Source organism: Cyprinus carpio, chromosome A14 (genome assembly GCF_018340385.1).
Source record: "Cyprinus carpio isolate SPL01 chromosome A14, ASM1834038v1, whole genome shotgun sequence".
Classification (NCBI taxonomy): Eukaryota; Metazoa; Chordata; class Actinopteri; order Cypriniformes; family Cyprinidae; genus Cyprinus; species Cyprinus carpio.
The window spans coordinates 19793717-19818763 of record NC_056585.1 but is presented as its reverse complement, the minus strand read 5'-3'; the positions used below and the strand labels follow the sequence as shown (position 1 = coordinate 19818763).

Here is a 25047-nt window from a genome sequence, read left to right as displayed (position 1 = left end):
TCAGGGACACGCATTGGTTTTCTGCTTCCTTTGGCCCAGAGCTGTGGTCAGTTCTCACCCCAAACACACACATCCCATCTATCTCTGCTCTCCTCACTTTATTTAATATCACCACCGCTAGTCTCACCTTGAGCTTTCTCCCCTCAGCTGCAAACTGTTTGTCTGAGATAACGCAATCTTACAGAGAGAAAAAGAAAGAAAGAAAGAAAAAGAGAGAGAGAGGAAGAGAAGGAGAGAGAGAACACGTGACATTATTTAGTAAGGTTTCTTCACAGCGTCTCCTCACACGTAATCATTAGGCACATTAGTCTTTTTTCAACAGGGCACGATGTGTCTTCCTGTAAAGCTGAATCATTTTGACACTTCTGTTCTACCATCCTTTTTACTCTTTCTTCTCTCCCTCAATTTTCTTCTTCTTTTCCTCTGTCTCGAAGGCAGCAGACTGCTTGCTTATGCGTGGTGATATGTCAGTCAGCCGTTAGTAGGGAGGTGTAATCTGTTCTGTGGATAAAGAAAGAGCGATAGTGAGAGGTGTAGTGAAGAACGCAGGGTGTCTCTGAGCTGTCCTACGCTAGTGTTTTTCCCATCCTGGCTTTGAGTAATCTACACTCTCCGTCTCAAGGTCAGGGTGCACTTCAATGAGGCTTTAGCATGGGATGTCCACTTTCTGTATGTACATCCCTGATCCAGTTATAAACCAGCCATATATTGCCTTGAAAAAAAACTGAGTATTTGTTTTCAGTTTTCTTAGTTTCGTATTTATTGAGAGAAAGGTAACAAAATGGTAAAAACGTCACTATTTTGGAGTCTTGTACATAAAAATCTTGCCTTGAAATAAATGGTCGCTAGTGGTTAAGATAAAGATTTAATTTTGCAAATTGTACTTTTTGATCAAATGGTGGGATTAATTAATTAATTAATTTATTATTATTATTATTTATTTATTTAAAATTAATATTGTTTTTCTTGCTGGCAAAACCCGTCTCTGTCCTGAGCTGAAGTTCCATTCATAATGTAAACTATAATGTGTACTGTATAAAATATCCTTAATTTACAGCTGTGGCCTGGTTCCATTGGTTCACATATTCTTTTGTGAACCCTACAATGTAAAACTGTGACAAGGGCATCTTTTTTCACCCTGAGAGAAGACCTACTGGTGACAACAGCCTGTTTGTGCTGACCCTTGCCTCCTTTGTGGGCGATTTGCAGCCTCACTGACCTGGTCATCCTTTAATCAGAGCCATGCAGAAAGCAGGGCACTGAGGCATATCTTTCTCTCCCTCTCTTCTCGATCCCTTGGCTTTAATCTCTCAGCATTAGGCAGGGTTGAAGGCTAAATGTGTGCCTTGGTCTTAATCACTGGTCTGTCTATTCCTTTCTGCCAGATATCTGCCAAAGGGCCTGAGCACGACATAAAGAAACAGAAAAAAAGAGTTAAAGGAGGGCTGAACCCTTAGCTTAGCTCTCAACTGGTCATACAAATTGCACCCTAGTCTACATAATGTACAAAATTCTCCTGAAATCATTACAGGAATGATCAAATTAACCCAAAATGATCAGATATGTAGATCTAGCCTACACAAACATGGATTGGAATATCTTTTCTGCAGAAACTGAGCAGTGTTGAGTCACATTTAGGTCTGAATTCAAGCTAGATGTGCTGGAATGAGTGGCAGCTGCTGTTTGCTGGATTACAATCAGATATCAGGCCAAACCAGGTACTAAAGCCCTTATTTACTGCCTGATCGTCTTAGCCACCGGTACACACCCATCTCGCAAATGGAGCTTAGCAGGAGATTAAGGCATACAAGATCCTCTTTTCGATATTTAGCCAGTCTAATCGTTGCATTAAAACAGAGGGAGGGAGAAGCATCCTAGTGTAGCTCCCACCCTTGTTACGTTTGATCACTCTGGACGGGAGTTCGAGGGGGCGTCATGCAGTTGTGGGATACAGATATACAATTACATGGCTTCTAATGTGCGTGTTAATGGAGGCTGCATGCTAGGCCTCATTGTGTGTTTTCTGGGAGGCGAACGGACAGTGACTATTTTCTATAAGCTCTACGACAGGGTTCCTAAGGGGCTTAATTAAAGCTGTCTTTAATGTAGTAACTCAGGAGATTAGACAGGACAGAGAGCTTATGGCTATTTTCCCTGCTTCAGAAGACACTTCGGCAACATCCTTTAATTAAGAGAGTGCTGCATTCGTCTCCTCGTCCATCTTTCTCTCCCGTGCCTTGCTCTTTCCGTCTGCACTTCATAAAGGAGTGTGTCCACACAGCCGTGGGATTGGTGTGACAGATGAATGCGTCGTGGCTAAGCTCACCGTTCTTTCCATCTTCGTCCTCGCTCCCCAGCAGGCAGCCTCTGTTTCCCCTGAGATACTCGTGAACACTCTCGTAAAAACGAGAAGGCAGAAAAAAGGACAAGAACAGAAGAGAGAGAGATGAGGGGAAAAAAACACCAAAGCACTAAGGGAAATAATCATAGCCTAAAGAAAATTGAACCAACAAACAATTTAAATACACCAACAACTTCAAAGTGTGAGTCATGCAGACTTCAAAACAGGAAATCTAATTTCCACAAAAAATCTAGAGCTTTTACTTGTAAGCACTGTTTTTGTTCTTTCTCTTTCCCTCTTTTTGGAGGGCAAGGGCAGAGGTCTGGGAACAAGAAGTGTGCCAGTCTGATTGCATGACCCAGGAAATAAATGAAGAAATTAGTTCTGGCCTGGTTGCAATGTGGTTTATGCCCTGTACACACATGCACTGATTTTATAGCTGGAGGTCACCAAGTTGCAGTATTGGTGGTCGCTGGTGGGTATTTCCTAAAGTTATTGGTTGCCATTTGGGTATTTCAGTTATATTCATTTTATCAACATATGAAAGAGGCATATGAAGCAATGATAACTGAATGTTGATTCAGTAACTTCTTGATAGATTCATATATTTCAGTAGAATTAGTTAAACTAGTTCTAGGAATTATATATTATGTTATGTTATGTTAATTAGATTATATTATATTATTATAGCACTATTATATATTATAGCACTATTATCTAGCACTGTTCAAAAGTCTGGTGTCGGTAAGATGTTTTTATTGTTTTGAAATATGTATCTAAATGCTGCATTTATTTGACCAAAAATAGAGTGAAAATAATGATATTGTAAAATTATTAGGGCTGTCAAATGATTAATCACGATTAATCACATCCAAAATAAAAGTTTTGTTTACATAATATATGTGTGTAAACTGTGTATATTTATTATGTATATATAAATACACACACATGCATGTATATATTTAAGAAGAATATGTTATGTTTATATATTAAATATATTTTATATATAATATAAAATATAAGAATATAAATATATAAATGTATATACATGTAAATATTTTCTAAATATATAATTTATGTGTGTGTATTTATATATACATAATAAATATACCCTGTACACATACATATATTATGTAAACAAAACTTTTATTTTGGATGTGATTAATCGTGATTAATCATTTGACAGCCCTAAAAATTATTATAATTGTATTATAAATGTAATTTATTCCTGTGATGGCAAAGCTGATTTTCAGCAGTTGTTACTCCAGTCTTCAGCGTAAAGTGGCTCCAACCTTTTGAATGGTCATGTGTACGCACACGGTAACAGACAAATCATATAAAATAATAAAATCACTGACAATAACATTAATATCCTATCCACACTCCGCAATATCTCACAGTAGATTGATCATGTGTGGGTCAATGTCTTCGCTCCCGCTGTCAATCGATAAACTCGACTTCCGGATCGATGTATGTGCGAACCCCCTTTAGACGATGAGGTAAACGAAAGATCCACTGCATTGTGTGAAGTCAGAATAAATGTAAGGTTCTCAAGTCGTTTGTATTTCTCTCTTGCACACTTTATCACCCTTGATCAACATGTCTTCAATGAGTAAAGGCTAATTAAATGTAGGCCCTTTTTGTCACACGGCAGAAGTCAATATGTGAAATAACCAGCATGCCTTTATCAGCTGCATATGAATGAGCAAACGAGCAAGGAAAGAAGGATGACAGGGAGAAAGAACGAGAACATATTTCCTTGAAAGAGGGTCGGCTTATTTGTATGAGTGACAGATTGACCTATTCTGCCTCTCAGGAGCTAATGCTGGAGTGTAAGGAGCATAAGTTTAATGTATCATGCATGGAAGGGAATCCCCCCTCCCAAGTAAACAGCCACATCACGGTGACAGGTAGTGTCCTTGTGTTTATTATTTGTTTCATCGTTGCTGTGAAATAAGCCTGGGATGTCAACACCCACATCGGTCTGCACGACGTCGCCCCGTGAATATTTCCTCCATTAGAAGTGTGTTTCTTTTCTTTGCCTGTCCATTGTTCTCGTGTTTATAAATAAGTTTGTCTGAGGCTTGTCGCCTTTGTTGGGGAAAGGCAGTCCATTATTCATGCGACTCTCTCAAACCCCACAAAACTGTTGGAGTCAGAGTTATTCATGGCCAGCTTTTGTTTTCCTCCCTTCTTTCTCTCTCTTTTCTCACAAACAGCCATTGACTTCCACCAAAGTCTCGTGCTGTGGGAAAAAGCACAGGGTCTCAGGGTGAAAGAGATGTAGATTTTGAAGTAGATAAGATGTGTGTTAGGGAAAGAGTGCACGCATACACACACACGGCGAGGTCTCTTTTGGTTTATCTAGTGAGAGGCACCTTTAGAACGCTCCGAAGGCTCAATGAAATGCCGCTGTGTGTGACATTTATCTGCACTCTCGGTGAAGCACTGCTTTTTATGCCTGTTAACTCTGGGCCCTCTGTTCTTCACTCTGTCTCAGTATGTGTGTGCGTGAGAGAGAGAAAGAGAGAGAAGGAGAGTGACCGTATGTAAATGTGCTGGATATTCTCTGTTGGTCTGTGTGGGAGAGTCTCCGTTTCGCCCCTAAATGATGATTTCCATGTCATTGGGCAAAGTCCATTTAACAGTGATAAGGGGATAAGAGCGGATATTACACACATGATAAGATAAAACGGTTGGGTCACTTCTGTCTTCTCTTCTCTTCTCTTCTCTTCTCTTCTCTTCTCTTCTCTTCTCTTCTCTTCTCTTCTCTTCTCTTCTCTTCTCTTCTCTTCTCTTCTCTTCTCTTCTCTTCTCTTCCATTTCCAATCCTCTGCTTGACCTCCTCTGATCCTCATTTCTCGCTGCCCTCCTCCTCTCCTCCCCTTCTGCTCTGTCATTCCATCTAACTTTTTTTCGCCTTTCGCTGCCTGCCTCTCTGCTATGTTTGTAAATCCCATACATTTACCGTGGCCTATGAATGGGAAAAAGACTTTGGGAAGTTATGGGTTGGTCTCCATGGGCCTGGTGGCTGGGCTGGGCTTCCCATGATGCTTGTTTCTTACAGAACATGTTTGTCAGCTACAAGACAACACACATCTCCAGTGTTTTAGCATTTCAGCTGGAAAAATATATTGATGTCTTTTGTTTTCAGTGTGACAGTACATGAAAGCTATTACATAGTATCTGACAAGAATAAAGAGATGAGACCGGGAAGCAGAACTGTGTAGTAAATAATTAATATTAGTTAACAATGTGTATTTCCAGACTTTGAACTGGCATGCTGCAAGGTTCCCACCGTCATGGAAAAACCTGGATATGTATGTATAAAAAAAGTTACATGTGAAGTTACATGCTCCTTTCTGATGTCAGCATTCATACTTCATACCTCAGTATAATTTCCAACCCTAGTGGTTCATGTATGAATTGCAGGTTCATGAGATTGCTAAAGGGTTTATTAGTTCAAATAAATTATGTAAAATTTGGTCAAAATATAACACTTTATATATGTGTGTGTGTGTGTGTGTGTGTGTGTGTATATATATATATATATATATATATATATATTAGCTTATACAATTACATTTACATTGTATTTTATTTTATTATATTACAGTATTTTGCAATAATGGCCGCTGGCTTGACTGTGCATTACTCTGCGTACACCAGATATTTTTACTGCTAACCGAATATGTAAGAAGAATAATACAAGAAATATAATTTGAATTTGAATTTGAAGTTGAAAAAGCAGTACGAGAGACAGGAAACAGCGATGACAAACTAATATACAGTTTAGCAGTCATTATATAAAACGATTTGACCACTGCCATGATTGACCAGTCAGAGTGAAATATTCCAGAGAGTCATATTATAAATTGATAGAATGTCTAGAACATTATTTAAAATCTCATTGGGTGCTTCAGTAAATAATTTAGGTCATAGAGGTTCAGCAGTCCAAAAAGGGGTTGCTAATCCCCACCGTACGTCATGATGGTAAAATGAAAGATTTGCAGAGATATTCGTATACTGTGATGCAGTCTGGAAGCTGTAAAAAGATTCGGGAAAAGCTGTGGAACTGTGTGTACTTTCCTGAGCGGCGTCTTTTTCATCTTAAATGACGACAGAAGAGCAGTGAGCATCCTGGTCCTGACTCCACTAAATGCAAAGCAGGCTAAATCGTAGACACGATTACGACTCTCTCTTCCTATCGTGCCCTACATCCTCTCCTCGTTCTCCTAAGGGGTGGAACCACAGCATACTCACTCTCCCAACTAAAAGTGTTTCTTTTTTTTCTTTTTTTTAACTTCTCATCAGATTTCCAATTTAGAGAGATTACTGGGTGAGGCCATCATTAATGGAACCCAAATAAGCCTTTGAGAGCAGATTCAGAACAGGCCGGTCTCAGACAAATGTAGCATTATGCACTCTCTCTCACACACATGCACAGACAGACACTCGTGCTCCCAAAACACATCAGCAGTCTCTAATCCAGGATCGTCAGAGAGCATGGATGTGTGTCAGTGCCAGCTTTGGCTGTGACACACACACACACACACACACACACACACACACACACACACACACACACACACACACACACACACACACACACACACACACAGAGAGAGAGAGAGAGAGAGAGAGACTCTCTCTCTGAATGCCATGCAATATGTGACGTATTCATGTAGGAGTGTGTTCCTAATCCCTCCATTCTCCAGCTGCATCTTCAGCCTCATATGACCCGAGGGAAACACGGACAGAGTAGAGGTGATTTGTGCAGTGAAACAGGGGAAGAAAGCAAAAAAGACAGCAGGGAGGAGGTTGAGGGTTTGATTTTCTTTCTACTTAAAGTGCCAAATCGAACCTTGAGGTGATTTATACCAACATCCACCCCAGTGCCACTCCCATACCGGTGCCTAATTCACTGCTCAGAGCTGAAGATAAGCCCAAAGGGGAGATATTTCTTCTGTACATGTGTAAAAGTGATAATGGGAGCGTATGCTCTTTGACGATCCTTCTTGGTTTTTAAGGTAAGAGGACTGAAGTTCAGAGACACTTGATCCCACAGACTCCTCCTGAAAGCGCTGAACGTTTTAGTCAAAACTGTCACGCCAATGGCAGCTTTGTATTGATGTTCTTTTGCTTTCTATTTTTTGTTCTCCTTTTATTTATTTATTTATTTATTTTGATTTTGTAGATAACTGAGTCTATTTTTAATCAGTTTTTAAGGAATTTATGAATGAATTTTGGGGAAAAAAGAAAAATAATAAAAACAATAATAAAAATAAGCATTAAAAAATGTCAGAGAATGTCCTTCTTAAAAAGAGAGTTCACCCAAAACTGATTTTATTTATTTTTTATTTTTATTTTTTTCCAAACCTGTATGGCTTTGTATTTTTGGGTGAACTATCTCTTTAAATTTATTTGTTATTTATGATTTTTATTTATTTATTTATCTGTTATTTATTTAATATCTTATTCTAAAACATACATTTTACAGGTTTGCTGGATTTCAGGCACAGGTATTTTGGAAATGCAAATTTAGATCTTCTTTTCTAAAGCATATTTTAGCCCTAAACTCTTACTTCTGCTGTTATGGTCTTTGCCAGACTTTTTGCCTTCTAAGTAATACCAGGTGGCACAATCCAGCCGAGCATGCACCTAATCTCACTGTCCCATGGACTAATCCCAGGTATGGATGTAACACCACTGGACTGTCGCTAAGGCTCCACAATTTAGTTCTTGTTCTGTTTTACACAAGTGTGTAAAACATGCGCTACAATCAGAGGGGAATTCACTAAATGAACTGCACATGCACGTTCAATAAAGGCTTTATGCAAATGAGGAAACAGAATAACATGCAAGGACTAACAGGATTGTGTCTATTTACCGTAAAATTCCACAACTTTTTCTATTTTAAATAAAATCTGTTCTTTTGAACTTTAATCAAAGAATACTGAAAAACAAAGTGTTTGCGTTTGCGTTTCCACAAAAAAAAAAAAAAAAAAAAAAATTAAGCATATGTTTTCAACACTGATAATAATAAAAAATGTTTCTTGAGTGCTAAATTGGCATAGTAAATAATTTCTGAAGGATCATGTGACATTAAAAATGGAAAAACTGCTAAAAAATCATCTTTGCCATGACAAGAATCGTTTTTTAACTGTATTTTTGTTTTTTTGATTAAATAAATGCAGCTTTGAGCATAAGCGACTTATTTCAAAAACATGAAGAAAAAATGATAGAAAATGAAAAAAAAGGAGAAAAGTATAGAGTTGGGTAAACAGCAGAGACTGGCTTCCACTTACATCTACTGTTGTGCTATTGCTGGTCTTTGAGTTTCTTCTCAGCAGTGGAGACCTGTCAGCCTCTGTCAGAAGAGTTTAGTATTCTTAACAATTCTCTTAAAAATTCTCACTTTCTTCATTCAGAATGACAGGATGACTCACTTTATTCTCAGATATTTCTTATGCTCTAATGTTGAGATGGACGTTTCGTTTCCTTCATAATACAGGTTTGTTTAATGTCTACGTTCATCACATGAAATGGAAGTTATTTCTATTCAATCTTCTGTTTTTCTTTTTTTGATATCTGACTGCGATGTTGTATATGCTGAGGGTAATTCATATTTACATGCGAACCTTGGAGAAATGGAAATGTGTGATGACAAACGTGTCATAGTACAGAAACAATGCCTGGTTGAACAAAAAAAATGGGTTCCGGATGCCCTGAAATTTTGCAAGATGTGCATTTGGCACCAAAGCGAAACACAAAAGAGATTCATAATCAAGTTCTTATGGATTGTTGACCTGTGATATGCTTTCTCCAAATCTCAAGGAACATTATACAAAAAAATTAACTTATCTTGCTGACGTGTGGTCATAGGGTGCTGGATATCTGCTGTTTTAGGAAGTTTGAAACTTAGTAACAATTGTGTGATTGCCCTGCAGGCCCCCCCCCCCAAAAAAAAAAATAGTACACAAGTAGGAAAATCCAGTGAGTGAAACTGGGTTGGAGCAAATGATGCGATAAAGTGGAGATGGAGTGGACAGAGGTCAGAAAGGAAGTTGTAAGTGAGTTGGCGAGCGGCTGAGTTTGGGCTTATTTTTTTGCGGAACATAAAAACGCGGCAGTGGCATCTGTCAAGACATGGTGAAAAGAGAGGAGTGAAGACAGGGAGAAGCCGAGTACTGCGTCTGACATTTAACTTCACGGAGAGGAGCTGCCACTCTGTCACCACTTAAAGAGAGGGAGAGAGAGAGAGAAAGAGAGAGGGAGAGAGGGTGTGTGTGAAGTTGTTAAGTGCTTTTGTGGTGCTGCTCTGTCTGCCTCCCACTCTCCTCTCTGTCTTTGTCTTTTTCACACCCCTCATTTAGCCGTAAACCTCTGTCGATCACACTAAAACACACACACACACACACACACACACACACACACACACACACACACACACACACACACACACACACACACACACACACACACACACACACTCTGCAGCAGCAGGATGCATGGTGACAATGGCATCGTATTGGAGAGATTCGGGGAGGGGAACTCCTCAACCATGGCCTTTCTTTGTGTGTGAGACAGAGAGCGAGGTAAATAAAAGGCAACGCGAGCTGAACAGAACGATGGACGTTAGGACAAAGGAGGAGGCAATTTCAGACAAAACCGATCTAAAGCAGGCAGGGTATTTGTTTGTGTGCTGTGCACGTGTGTGTTTGGATGAGCTACTGTTAGCAGAACTGATATTGTCTCGGTAAGTGTTTGCCTACTTAGGAAAAGAAGACATCGACTTGTATAAAGTTGTTCTCACTATAGAAACACAATTAGTACTCTATCTTCCTGTCCATTATATATTGTACATATATTGTACATATATACATATATATATTGTACATATATATAGTACATATATATATATATATATATATATATATATATATATATATATATATATATATATATATATATATATATATATATATAGTTGTACATCCAATTTCACATACATCTCCAAAATTCGATGCATTCTTTTTTTTTTATAAGTAGTGTTCACTTTGAAAAATATAATAATTGAAATGTAATCGACATACATTTATAAAGTATATATATATAATATTACATGCAATGATACCTACAAATAGCCGTGAATTTATGGGAATGTTATGGCCATGTTTGTGCAGTTACCCATATTGCATTCTTGTAGTAAACTGTGTGCTAAAACAGCAAATAATCAAAGCTATGAATAGGTGATGGCTGATTCCACCTCAGTGCAACAAGCTCTGTGAGTCTGCTCCATGGGCGTCATATGAAGACCTCCATACTGATGGGTGTTAGTCTAATTGGTGGTGTGTGTGTGTGTGTGTGGGGGGGGGGGGGGGGCTGTTTGCCAAGGCTTGATTCACAGACTGTCAGAATGATGGAAACAGGATGTTGTTTCTACATGCAATCAAAGATGACAAAGGTTACGCTGTGGATGCATGTGTATCTGTGAGTGTGTGTATAATGTACGTGGGTTAAGGATGTGCACATAACCAACAAGAAGTTTTTGCTAAATTAAATCTCCCATTCGAAGATGATTTTATCCAATATAACAGTTATTTTCCCCCTTGTCAGGTGCATAAACAAACCGACCGGTAATAGGTTTTTGTGCTTTTATTTTTGCCGGCAAATGGGCGTGATGTAAATTTCTTGCCTTTTGGTGCATTTAATGCACGATCACTGCCTCATGCTAAATGGCTGTTATCTGCAGACACAAGTCAGCAGGTGTTCACTGAAGCCGTTAACTGGGTCTAAATGAACAGGGCTGGGGGAAGGATCCATTCTCTTGATGGGCTATTGCACAATAAACACTGACCCAGGCCTGACCTGCTCAGACAAGTGCTTTTACTCATCAGCTCTGCAAACAGGTACGAGTGCCATTAAGACATTAATTTGGACCTCCCACCAACCTAACTAAGGACAATGTGCACAACACACGCACACACATACACACATGTAATGATACACAAGTCAGTGGGACAGTAATCAGGGGGATCGCAATGCGTTTCCATTGTCAGAGCAACAAGAAGCACACAGTGAAGACAAGCCAAATGTTAATGAAACACAGAAAACTGTGTGTGCATGCCATGTTTATATATATATATATATATATATTATATATATATATATATATATATATATATATAATGTTTTTTTTTTTTATTTTGATATAGTTATTTAGTATATCAAGTTAAACTAATTGAAAAAGAAGAAATAGCTGAAATGAAATAAGTATATATCTATATATATCTATATATATCTATATATATATATATATATATATAATATATATATATATATATATATATATATATATATATATATATATATATATATATATTTGTATTTTATAAATTAAATCATTTATTTGTTTAATTATTGATTCATTAATTTCAACTCGATATCAACACAGATATCAGCCAGTTAAATCAGTTATTAAGATGGAGGTGTTTGTGTTGGAAAAAAAAAAAAAAAAAAATCCTGCGAAAGCAATACAGCTCAGTGAATTTGCCCTGAGTGTTCTTTCATTAAATGCCACAAACCAAAACAGCCCCAGGAACCGGCCCTAAAACATAAATCCTCCTCAAATTCAGCTTGAGCCAGATCTGTCAAGCTCTGTGTCCCCTGCCATCCACCTGCCACTGAAATATTCTCAGTGTTTTAGATCAAAAACTCAACATAGTCCCTCATACACATGAAAAAAAAAAAGTCATGGCATCAGGGACAGCAAAGCCGCACAATACCGGCTCTTTCCTGAGTTATAACCATGAAATTCATTCCTGTCCACGCTCTTTCCTTTCACTCAGCCTTCTTTCAAACTTTCATGTCACATCTGGAGAAAGAACGAGAGGGAGAGGGGTGTGAAAGACCCCAGTGTGTGTGGCTAACCGTGCTCTTACATTCACATTTGATGATAATGCGTCTTAATAAGGAAAATACACAACTTGTTGTACTTAGCTAACAGAGCATTAATGGCCATGTAAGATGCATGAGTGACTTGAGTGGAACTTTTTCAAATGATTCTCTTGTTTTTAATAAGATTCTATTTGTGTGTGCATTCGTGTTGTGTGTAGTTGAATCCTAATGAGTTTGCATTTGCTGCGGTGTACGAGGTGCCACTGTAAATTGGTTGGTTAACGTGTGATCTCCCTGAGGCAGATTGGCTGTCTGTTTTTGGAAAGTGTAGCGTGGAATACATCAACGGTAGCTTCAGGAAATGTGTGTGTGAGGGTGTGTCGGTTTATGTGTGTGTTGGTTAAAGTCAGCCACATCCAATCACATTCAATCACTCCAGATTACAGTCTGACAGCCCATGAGTGGCTATGGGGACATGGCAAACACTTCTGTACGCTGAAGGGACACACTGCAAAAGAGAGGCGGAAACAGAGGAGTAATACAAATCAGTTATACAGTTTTATTTATATAATATATTGTTCTTGTTACTGTTATTATAATTATTATTGAACATTGTATAAATAATTAATAATAATTATAATGCATTTTATGTATTATGCTCTTATACTTGCATACCAAAAAAAATAAAAATAAAAAAAAAATAATAATAATAATGCATCACGGAAAGTAACCATGATAACAACAATTTAATATTAAATATGCTTAAATATGCTAATATTAATGTTACGATGGAGAGTCAGAGACGTTCGGATCCAATTGCAGTATTTATTTAAGAGTGGTCAGACAGGCAGAAATCAGGAACGGAGTCAGGTATGTCAGGGATATCCAGAATCATAAACCGTAACAAGCAGAGGTCAGGGCAGGCAGCAGAGAATCAGAGTCAGTATAAACAATACAAGATCAGACACGGGAAGAACAAACACAGGGGAAACGCTCGGAAATGCTAGACAGGGCTAAACAAGACTTCGCCCAGACTGAGAGTGATTGGGTTGCTTATATGTGTGTGTGTGAATTAGCTGCAGATTTGTGTGTGTAATTAGATGCAGGTGTGTGTGTGCAATCAGTCCCAGGAATGAGGCAGGATGGGAAATGGAGTTCTGAATGAGTCCTGAGTGGAGTGCCCTCTACTGAAGCTCACAGGCACTCCAGCTAGAGATCGTGACAATTAAAATGTGTTTTGAGCATTTTCTTAAAATAATACTTATATATATATATATATATATATATATATATATATATATATATATATATATATATATATATATATATATATATATATATATATATATAATTTATAGCCCCCTTTTAAAAATGCATGCATAAGCTATTTCCTGAATGTTCTAGATTTACAGTTCATTAGCTGTTATAGTTAAATAACTAAAAGAATAAAAAAGTGCAGTAAACTGTGCCAACTGTATCAAAAGTGCAGTAATCTTCATCAACATAATAATAAATTAAAATATGATAACAAAATGACTTTTCAACACCAAGCAGCATAACGACTGACTGTTGTTATAAACCTATACCTAACCTAACTAATACAAAATAATATTAGAAGTAATATTTCACATTAATACTGTTTAAGCTGTAGTTTTGATCAAATAAATGCCTTTGTGAACATAAAACTTTTTCCAAAACATCATTTACAGTGTAATAATAAATATTTGTATAAATAAATAAATATATTTATCTGCTGGTAGATGACATGACTACATCATACAGCCAAAGTAGCCATTTATTTTGGCAAAAAATAAAAAATAAAAATTTTTAGCAGCCGTCCTTTAGCAGAAGTTTTACTACTCTAGTCACTGATTAGTTTTGGCCTCTTAAATTCATTAAATGGAAGTATAGTTTTTCCTGCTGCTTTTCACGTCACTTCTGTTACCACATCATCATACATATTTACTTTTCCCTCCCACATTTCAATACAAACAGCCATCAACACACACACACACACACACACACACACACACACACACTGAGTGACAGATGTCCTTGCCAGGAAATTTTCTTTCAACCCTCACACTCCAACTCAACTTTACACACACCCTCACACCTCCACATGCACACTTCCGTAGATCAGCTGACCCGAATGTTGTGCTTTCCAATGAAGTTTCCTTGAGTCACGTACTGGTTTCACCTGCTATACTCACCAGTAACTCGATACGTGTGTCCTGTCTCACCTGAGTCAACTAGTGACTTCACTCCCTTGCCAAACACATGGTCTCACTGCTATTTTCCTCAAAGCCTTGGGCAATATCCTCTGCCGACTGTCTTTTAAAACACATTACTCGTTTGTCTCTGTCACACAATGGCATTAGCGCTCAACTTAGTCCTGAGGGAAGCATGAGAGCACTAATGAGAAAGAACTCACATTTAGCTATTGTGCAGCAACTCAATGCGATGACTTTAAAACGGTCATACTTTTTACAGATGCAGTATTATTTCCTTCATCCCGTCTCCTAATTTGGTTTCTTTCCTGTAAGAATTCCCATTTCATTCCATTTATAGGGCTTGAGGTGTTTATTGACCGTAGCTGTTGTGTAAAGTGGGAAAGACTGAATTGCGTAACTCTAAGTGGCTGGACGGCCTCAGTTTACAACTTAAGTAATTATGCTCTTTGCTCTTTTTTTTATTGAACTGCTTCAAGTCGTACACGCACATATGCTCTGATCCGGAGTAGTATAGTGAATATTGAATGGTGCAGCAGTCAACTGCTTTTCTTGTGTAAACTCGGTTGCCCCCATGGCTCATTACGCTCGATAACTCGAACAAACTCCCCGTCTCCAGATGAATTTGAAATATGAGAATAAACCATGGTAGTATTGCAAATATCCACTCTCTGTGATCAGCAGTTTAATGCACATCTCTGTTAACCATGCCCACGATCAATCATTCTGTGTCGCTGGATTCACATCCTGACAAAGGGAAGGGGTGCATGTCTGGCAAATGAGTGTAAGTAGTATCCATGTTTTAAATTGATTCCACCTTCCCTTTTGGATCCCATCACACACATTTATTAAAGATGTCAACTTTAAACACTGATAAAATCAATGGTTAGATCGAATGACTTTTCCTCTTATTAAAAAAGCAGTTCCTTTAGAGAGCGATAGAAAGAGACAGGGATACAGAGACAGAAAGATAGAGGTGAGTCATAAGCCATTTTCATTCACCCAGAGGTCTCCTCTCCTTCTACCCTCCGTCTCTTTATTTGATCGACACGGTTGTCTGAGGCATAATTTGACTGCTAGGCAGCTGGTGAGGACTTTGAAACCCAGATCCCAGTGTAATTGCATGGTGTAATGAGAAGTGTGATATTTAATGATATTTAATTCTCCCGTCCCTCCATTTATGACAGTAAGAGGGGATGGTGCTCTATGAAAATATAACTCTTGACATCAGTAAGTAATTTTATTCTGAGGGCCAATCTATTTCAGCAAAAACTCTTTACCCACCGGTGACATTTAATGACATCACAGTGGCTTTGTGCACGGATACAAAAATGTATTAGAGACGGAGATAATTTTAATCGGCAGTGAATATGCTAATGCTAGCTTTGAACCCGGTCTTTTGCAGTTTAATCCTGTATGTATTTCAAAAGATATCTGACAAATATCCCCTATCATCCGTGTGCATAGCTGTTCTCTTGTCCTGTGCAAACCCTATGCCAAACTAATTTCACTGCCTTGGCCGGGCAAACCTCATTGTTATGCTAACTGCTTGGCCAGTTTAATTACTAGCTAACTATTTGCCAAACTAATCATATCCATACCGACCTTTAACCCAGTATTATATTATTTATTTAAACATTTTTAACAATATGAAATGTTTTATTATTTTTATTATTTTACATTTTATATTGACTGTTATGTATATTTTGTATGTATATTTAATCCATTTAGTCCCTGTTGGTAGATGCTGTAAGTACACCTTTTTGAGGCAACAAGTATCTTTCAAAAGTCCAAGTGTGCATTGGTGGATGACATCTGTCTCTGGTGTGGCCATCTCTGTGGCTTGTGGTTTTTGAGAGCCCAGCAGGTGCAGTAATTGAGTCCTGATAGAGTCTGGATGGGTTTTGAGAAAACTGCTTTACCGTCCAACTCTCCCACTCTCTCTCTTTTCCCCCTCTCTCGTTCTCGCTCTTTCTCTCAATGTTGTCTTCGTCCTCTGTGGTCACACTCCATTTGCTGTCATATATCACTCTCACTCTCTCTCTGCTTCCTCTCAAACACAATCCTAGTCCACTGGAAGCACAGGTGTCACCGCTGCTTCAGTAAGAAACGCTCTAGCTATTAAACCTGGGCCGTTCGACCACACATCTCCCTGCTGACCCAGAGAACATCTTTCTTCATTCTGTATTTTCAAACACCCTGGCTTCCGTTCTCTCCATCTGTTAGGGCTTAGGTATGTCCTTCCAGGCAATCATGCAGGGGCATAAATTTCGTCTAACAGTAGGGGGGGACAATGAACATAACATTTCTCGAAAGCTATTTTTGAAGGGGACACAAATAATACAGCTAAAATTGTACTTGTAAGGAAAAGTTTACACAGAAGAAAGCCTTACTACTATTAGTGTAACAGGGAGACGAAGTAGACAACTTTAAGCTGTTGTGGGTGCACCGCGACAGCAGTCGTGTCCGTTGTAGTCATTACTATCCGTCAAGCAGGTAGCGTTATTATTGCTAAAATAGAGGACTCATTGAAAAATACATTGGCATCATCTGTATCAAAGAGAATATTCACTTCATCCGATGTTTAAGTGAATAAAATAGCCTTGACAGCCTTGGCGTTCCACATCTATTGACTTTGTTCTCGCTCATCGGACTTGTGTGTGTAGGTGATACAGGGTTGCCAGGTTTTCGCAACGAAACTCACTCAGTTGCTACTCAAAACTAGCCCAAAACTAGCCCTATCGTGTTTCAAGTGGGTCCCCCACCCAAACAAAATCACATTCCGGGGGGTAGAATACACGTTTTTCGGCGGTGTTTGACTTGTAGGGGGATTTCCGACTATGCAATCAGGGTACAAAATGTTGATAGTATTCTATGGTGACTCACTGTGCTCAGGTCTCCTAGTGTAATAGTTCCCTGGCTCTCCTACTTTCTTGCTGTCGGTGGTCACAGTAGGGTTTCTGCACACTGGTATGTCCCCAAGGGCCTCCCCAGAGTCTCTGCCCAGGGCTGGGACCCAAGGCCCCTCCTGGCTCTCCGATGACTGACAGATTTGCCTGAATCTGAGTCCCTGCTTGACCTACAGGCCCCAAAGCTGATCATTTCCTCAGATTAAGAAATGAATCATTCACAGTGTTTAAAGAGTCACGTGACTTCCCTCAAGACTGTCAGTGAAGTTTGAACAAGAAGTTATGATAATTACACAATAAAATGTAGAAACAATACTATTTTTGTATTTTTTTTTTTTTTTCAATATCATCTAAACTTCAAGGGAGACATTTCCCTGAAAGCCACAGCTGGAACAGGAATTAGGTCACGCCTCCAGGCCGTTATATTATGGTCATTTGAAGAGCTGCCAGAAGGTCATGAAATCAATGATTCCCTGTTTCCACTCTTAAGTGAAGCCGTATGTCAGAAAGGTTTTGTATGTCCTCTCCATTTGCCCGTCCAACTAGGGTTAATGCAACATGAACATAATTTTTAAGCCTATGCAGTTTTGACTATTGTCAATGTTATGTTTTCCAGAAGGCTTGTAATCATTATGAATAGATTTTCCAATAATTTATTTTATAACAGACAGACAGGAAGTGCGTTTAATATAGTTATTAAGCACAAGTTCTGAATTATCTGTAAAAAAGCACAAGACCGAGACAGACAAAGACACTAGAAAAACACAGGAAAAAAAACATTGGCAAGAACAATGCAAAGACACCCGTCTTCTAAACCTTCCTATTTTTGGACTTCCTCTAGCATCTTTCTGGATGAAACAATGGATAATGCGGATACTCAGCTGTTTTAATGTATGATTGCTCTTCATTAAGTTTCCTTTAGCCAAGATCTAAGCCAATCCATTTCCCAATAATCTCCTGCGTCTGTGCTTGTATTCTTCATTGATCCCTTTGTTCTTGGGCTGTAATTACTTTCTTTTGGCCGTAGCTGCGCATGATTAGACGATGTTTATGGAGAAGAACACTTCGGGTAACACGCCAGCCGTCTCCACAGACAATCAATGGCTGCACATGCAAAAAATATCAATCAGTGCCTACTTGGGTTAGAGGAATGAGTGTGTTTCTGAGTGGACAGACCTGAGAAAGAGAAAGAAGGTTTCAGGGTACACCCTGTTGAAAAGAAGAACAGGCTACTTTACTAATGCAACCTTATTTATTTTTTATTTTTTTATTGTGTATTAGTTAATCGACATGCTAATCATGCAAACTAATGGAATCAATTACAAACCACGTATTCTGTATACTTTGCATGAGTAGTGCAATCTAAGGCTGCGTCCAAAATCCCATTCTAAATAATTCTTTATAGTAGGTATTTACTTTACAGCTGTTAAAAAGTATGTTCTATAGGGTGAATATGTGTAGTATAAATGTAATACGGACATACTAAATTCGTTATGCTGATATTGTCATGTGACAATTGCATCAGTTGCGTTGCTTTCCTCCTCATGGGATGGTAAAACATTTTTTCAGATGCACATTTCGGATTCTCTCTCAAGTAATAGGTTTTCCAGGTACTTTTCGCCTACTGTTTTGTGAATACTGTGAATTTGGACGATTCTGCATTCCTGTAGCTCAAACAGTATAGCTTGGCACTAGCAAATTTAAGGTCATGGGTTTGATCACCGGCTAAAGCAAGAACTGATAGAATGCAAATTTGTATACCTTGAGTGCAATGTAAGTGGCTTCGGATAAAACTGTCTGCTAAATTAATAAATGTAATGTAATGGACAAACTACTCTTTTTTATCTAGTATATAATAGAGAAGTATGTAGTACTTCTTAGCCTAAGTATTTTTAGTCAAGTTCTCTCAGCAGCCATCTAGTTAATTCTACCAGCAGCTATTTACCAAAATCTCCAAAATGGTTTGCTCTGATTACATTTCAATAGCATCAACAATTTAAATCACACTAAATAACTGTAATTTCAGACAGGAAACCAGAGTAAACAGACTACAGTGATCTTGTTTTAAGTGAAAAGTGGGACTTCCATTTCTATGACTGCCATATTGAGCATAATGGTTTCATACATTTACATACAAGTGGTCCATCTCCTCCTTCTCATATTGTCTCTGACATTATTAGTAGAGCATTAAATCAATTATGAAATTCTACTTTAGTTTTGATTCATTTAAACTCCCAGCGTAGTTCACTAGATTTCAGAGCAGAGATTTTATGACTGGGCATTGGAGGTGTAGTTACTTATGACCTTTTTGTGCTTGGAAGCAAGAGTGTTTACACTGTTTGGTTGTTAGCGTGTGTGTTTGTGTGCTCTTTGTGGGTAGTGTTATTGGTATGCATGCTCACATGCCTCAGGCACACACACATATGCTTCCACTCTGTGTACAGAGCTGAGCATTGATCCTTCTGTGTGGTAACCTGTTCTATTCTCTTACAGCCACGCCATGTCTGCAAATACGGAGAGAAGAGAATCTTTTTTTTTTTTTCAAACAATACTCTTGTCATTTCCCCTGTCAGTTTGTCATTCCCTATTTTTTTTGCACTTTCCCTCTCCCTTCTCACTGTCTCTTGTCCCCCCAGCCTTCCACAGTTCTTCTTATCAGATGTGCACGCGAAAGAAAACAAAGAGTGTGGCACTTTCATTTTTGCCTCATTATTTTGTAATTTCACAATCCAATAACTTTGCCTTTCCCCAAAGAGAGATACACGGTGCCGCGCTTCATATGCCGGGCCACGCAGAACAGAAAGAAAAAGAATGAGAATAACTTAAGGAAGGCGGGAAGACTGTATCGTGGCTGCAGGTCGGAGTGCTCAGGGTGGAAGAGAGCTTTTTGTGAAGGCAGGGGAGGGAGTCAAATCATAACTGTTACGAAGGAAATGAGTGCTGCATGAAAGGAGGCAGAACGAAAGCCGCGCTTGTGTCACACTGTGATGTACATATGCTTTTGTAGTTGTCTTTTGTGCACATTGGGGGGTTGTGAGTTGTTTCATATGCGTTTAGGTACTGTAATTTCCTGTGTCAGTGTCCTTAAGAATGTCTGTATATGCATCAATAATCCCATTCCCTCCATCTGTGCATACAAACTATTGTTTTTCAGTGCCCAACCTCAAAAAATGACATACCGTGTGTTTTCAGAGGGGACCTGCAATATGTTTTTTGTTTATTTATTTATTTACTTAGTTATCTGTGTCTCGGTGTGTGCTGATTCATGTCTTCAGTTCCTGAGGGTAACCCGTAGGCTACCTCAGCCCTTCAAAAACTACCTGTAGGTGTCCCGTGTAGATTCCAACTGTCTGGCTTCTGCCCTCCCATTACGGTGTCGGCTAACAAATCTGCTACACATATCAACTTACAACTGAAAACAAATCTGACTCTCAGTTTGTCATGTACATTCCATGTATGAAAACTATTAGCCATTAGGTAATCTGAACCTCTTCTGTAATATGTATCAAGTCAAGTTTTGCTATCAGTTTCACACTTCGTACAGTATATGTTTTCTGAGCTCTTTTGATGGTGAAATTGATTTAGTTTGGTGCCCAGAGGCAGATATTGCGCTGTATGAATCTGTCTGGATTTGTGAGTCTGGGGTGTAAGAAATCAAAATGTAAATTGGTTTGTTGGAGTGCTTGTGTAAACACTGCAAGGCCTATTTAGTGCTAGTTTTGAGGCAGAGGAGACAGTTATTGTGTATGTGTGTGGGTTGAGGAGGACGGGAGTGTTCATATGCACGTGTGTCTAAGCATCTGTCCCATTAGTGTATATGTTTAGGACAGTCGTATTTAATTTGAATAGCTTAGCGCACTTTCCTAAGCCAAACAGAACAGGTTGTGTTACCAAGTAACACAACTTGGTAACACCAAGTTTGGGGGAGTCGTGGCCTAATGGTTAGAGAGTCGGACTCCCAATCGAAGGGTTGTGAGTTCGAGTCTCGGGCCGGCAGGAATTGTGGGTGGGGGGAGTGCATGTACAGTTCTCTCTCCACCTTCAATACCACGACTTAGGTGCCCTTGAGCAAGGCATCGAACCCCCAACTGCTCCCCGGGCGCCGCACCATAAAATGGCTGCCCACTGCTCCGGGTGTGTGTTCACAGTGTGTGTGTGTGTTCACTGCTCTGTGTGTGTGCACTTCGGATGGGTTAAATGCAGAGCACTAATTCTGAGTATGGGTCACCATACTTGGCTGAATGTCACGTCACTTTTTCACACTTTAAAAAAGTATATTGAGTATATTGAGCCGTGGCTGCCTGCCAAATCTCTGTCTTTCTCTTCATCTTTAACAAGCAAGAAATAAAGAAGGGAAGAGAGAGAGAGAGACAGAGAGAGAGAATAGCTTCTTCATTATCCCCTGTGTTTGAATTAATATTATGATGATAATAATAGAATAACAGTAATAAAGATTACAGCATCCGTTTTGTATACACAGAGCGTTGCTTTGTGTTGTCATTTGTATTATTTAATGATGGGCTTTATTGCACATGCTAACTGCTGTGACGAACCTCACTATCATCGAGTCTAAGGAGAAGAGATCTACAAACGCCCACGTTCAATTTCCCTTTTTATTTCTTTTAAACACAGGATCTCAAAATCTAAATACGTTTGTGCACTCTGTAAATATAACAGATGATTTGTTTTAAATTGACTATGTCACAGAGCATTTGGAGTAATTATATCGCTTGTTATTGTATCAGAAGTGCATAAAGCTCTTGTGTTGGAAAGATGGTTCAGGAATGAGAAGGTGAAACTGCACACCTAGGTTATGTCACTTTAGTACAGCGCAAAATCTTGCATAACCAAGCACTAAATGAGCTGAAATAACATTGCACCGTGCTTAAATTGTCAATGTCAATTTTTAAATGCAAACACATTTCCTTTGTTTTCAAATTAGGCTTGTTATATAATAATTTATATAAATTATTATATAACTCACAACTGTACATTGTGCACCTGCAAGAAATCAGTTAGTAAACTGACTTTTCTTGAAAAAAACAAACAAAAAACAACAACAACAACAACAAAAAAAACCTTTGTATCAAGTATACAATGTAGTAAGAGTACTTTCTGCAGTTTAAAGAGGTATTTAGGTGCTTTTGGGTGGAAAAGTGCTGCACAATCCTAGTAAATATGCCAAACAGCAGTATAATCTTAGTTGTGCATTCAGCGTAGATTTTGTGTCCGTATTTGAGTATTACATGATTTGCGTAACTTATTTAATGAATTTGGTGATAAAACAGCACAGACAGCATGTGCATTTAACAATTTAAAAAAATATATAAACAATGCTAATTGACAAAAAAATTAACATTGCTATTAAAACTGGTGGAATTCCTTCTTTGTACTGCCACAGTTATGTACATATAGCTTGTCACATTTTCTGATTTCATGACCAAAGGAAGGAAAAAAAGAGAACGAAGGGAAATATGGTTTGTGTTGAAGAGATTCATGTGGGGAAGAATGAAGAGACGATCTCACCTAGACCAAAAGAAAAGCATGATGCCGTTGGCAAAGACATTCACAGGCAGATGGGTTTATGCATATGTGATTCTTTTTTGCAAATATGAATGAGTGTGTTTCAGGTCAGTATAAATGCTATAAAACCTAGTCATAATAAAACCTACAAAGGTTCTTGTGTATAAATCAGTGATTTTTTTATTTATTTATTTATTTTATTTATTTATTTATTTTTTTCTTCACTGGGCAAATTGAGAGAAATCTATTATTTGTAATGGATACACCCACCTACACACAAACATTTTATCATTGTAGGATCACAGATCCAGGTTAACAGGTATTTTTTGTTCTTTAGAAAGAAGCTTGTGTGTGTGTTAAATATTGATGCTATTCCCACCCACAAACTGTGTATTGCATTTGTGAGCATGCCTTTGAGACTTGACAAGCAAGTCTCAGGTATTTTTGCTGAAAGTATGGGTGATATTTTTCTATAAACAGACATGAGGAAGGACTGTAAAGGAGACAGAGGAGAAGGAAGCACTGTACTTACGTACTAGAGGTAAGCACATCTGACAGTGACAAATGCATAATTCTCCATTTTTTCCCCAGCCATGACCATCTCTCATTCACACACACACACACACACTGCATCGTGATAACCTTATTCTGTGTGGAGGTCTTTAGGGTAATATCTGAGCTCAACCTGTCGACATATCTAGGTTGCAGTCACTGCCCTAGAGATTACGAGAGTACCTCTAAGGTTCTTCAAGAGCAACCTCTGCACCACCAGCCTCATGCTACACTGCCACAAATCAAGCTCTAAATCAATACTTTTCATTCAAGCATCATTAAACCAAAAGACAATAATTAAAAAGTTTTTTATTTATTTATTTATTTTTATTCTTTTTATGGTAATTGTTAGTAAGACATTGGTCAAAGAACGTATGGGTCAAAGGTCAACATGGCAGATTTAGCAGCCGTACATTCAGTACATTATATGTCTCTGAAATGTAAAGCACATTTATATGGCAGCACATTTCTTGGCATTAAGTCTACCAGATTGACAAATTGTCAAAGTCTCAAACAGTCCTCCATCCTACCATGTTTATCCCCCCAGTCACCCCTCCATCTGGACTTCTCTCTCTTTCGCAAGGTAGTATGTGTCCCTGTGACTGCCGTGTGTTTCACCAGACTCTGTGAATCTGCTCCCACACTGACGCTTTGAAGAGAATGGTGATTTATTGCATGCACAGTGATTGATTGATTAGGACTGACAGTGCCTTAGAGCGAATGTAAACAGCTTCTTTCCCCCTCCCACGTGCATCCCTTGGATATTGACAACGCTGGTTGGCAATCTATCTGACTATCCATCTCTTCATCCATCCATCCATCCATCCATCCATCCATCCATCCATCTGTCCATCTCCCCATTCATCCATCAGTCTGCAGAAGCCTCCTGTTTTCACTCCAGTGTCTGTTTAGCGAAGGCTAGTTGGTGAGAGATAGACAGGGCCTTTGTTTGAAGGTCTCGGCGATGTTGTCTTGAAGTCATGCTACTGAATGTGTTGATTGTGACGGAGGTGTAAGGTATCAAGCCTGACCCCAAGGACACACTGAAGTGGAAGCGCTAACACAGTGAACTGTATAACTTGATCAGTGACATGACTCCATTTTCCCATTGGGAACTGAGAGAATGCTGAAGACGCTGAATGTCAACATATTTAGGTATTTGAACTTTAAAATATGAGTGTATATTATCAGCCTTCGCTAAATGAAATTGCCTGTGCCTGACTGTTATAACATCTTGTTATGGTCTTGTGAATGAAAATCAACAAAATATTTTCACATAAAAGAAACCCTTAGTGTTTTTTTTTTTTTTTTTTTTTTCAAACATATGTGTGTGTTTCATTGAGAAAGCACTGATTGATGACTGGCTCTCAGCTCTTAATTGACAGGAAATGACCACCAGTGGCCTTTGACCTCATCAGGCTTTAAAACTCTATGCTTTTAATATGTGGGTGAGCATTTTGTGTCCATGCAATAAGGAAAAATCTGGACTTCGTTCATGCACTTCTCACAGCTTGTTCTTTAATAAAGACCCATCAGTCACCATTGCATATATAAATATATCTATGTATATACACACACACCCAGAGCGGGG

The 25047-nt window shown here is 38.6% G+C and overlaps 1 protein-coding gene across 4 annotated transcripts in view; it reads left to right on the top strand.

The window, feature by feature from the left end:
- Positions 1-25047, top strand: part of pcdh1b (protocadherin 1b) — a 151022-nt gene that overhangs the window by 26973 nt on the left and 99002 nt on the right. The gene's annotated exons all lie outside the window — the stretch shown is intronic.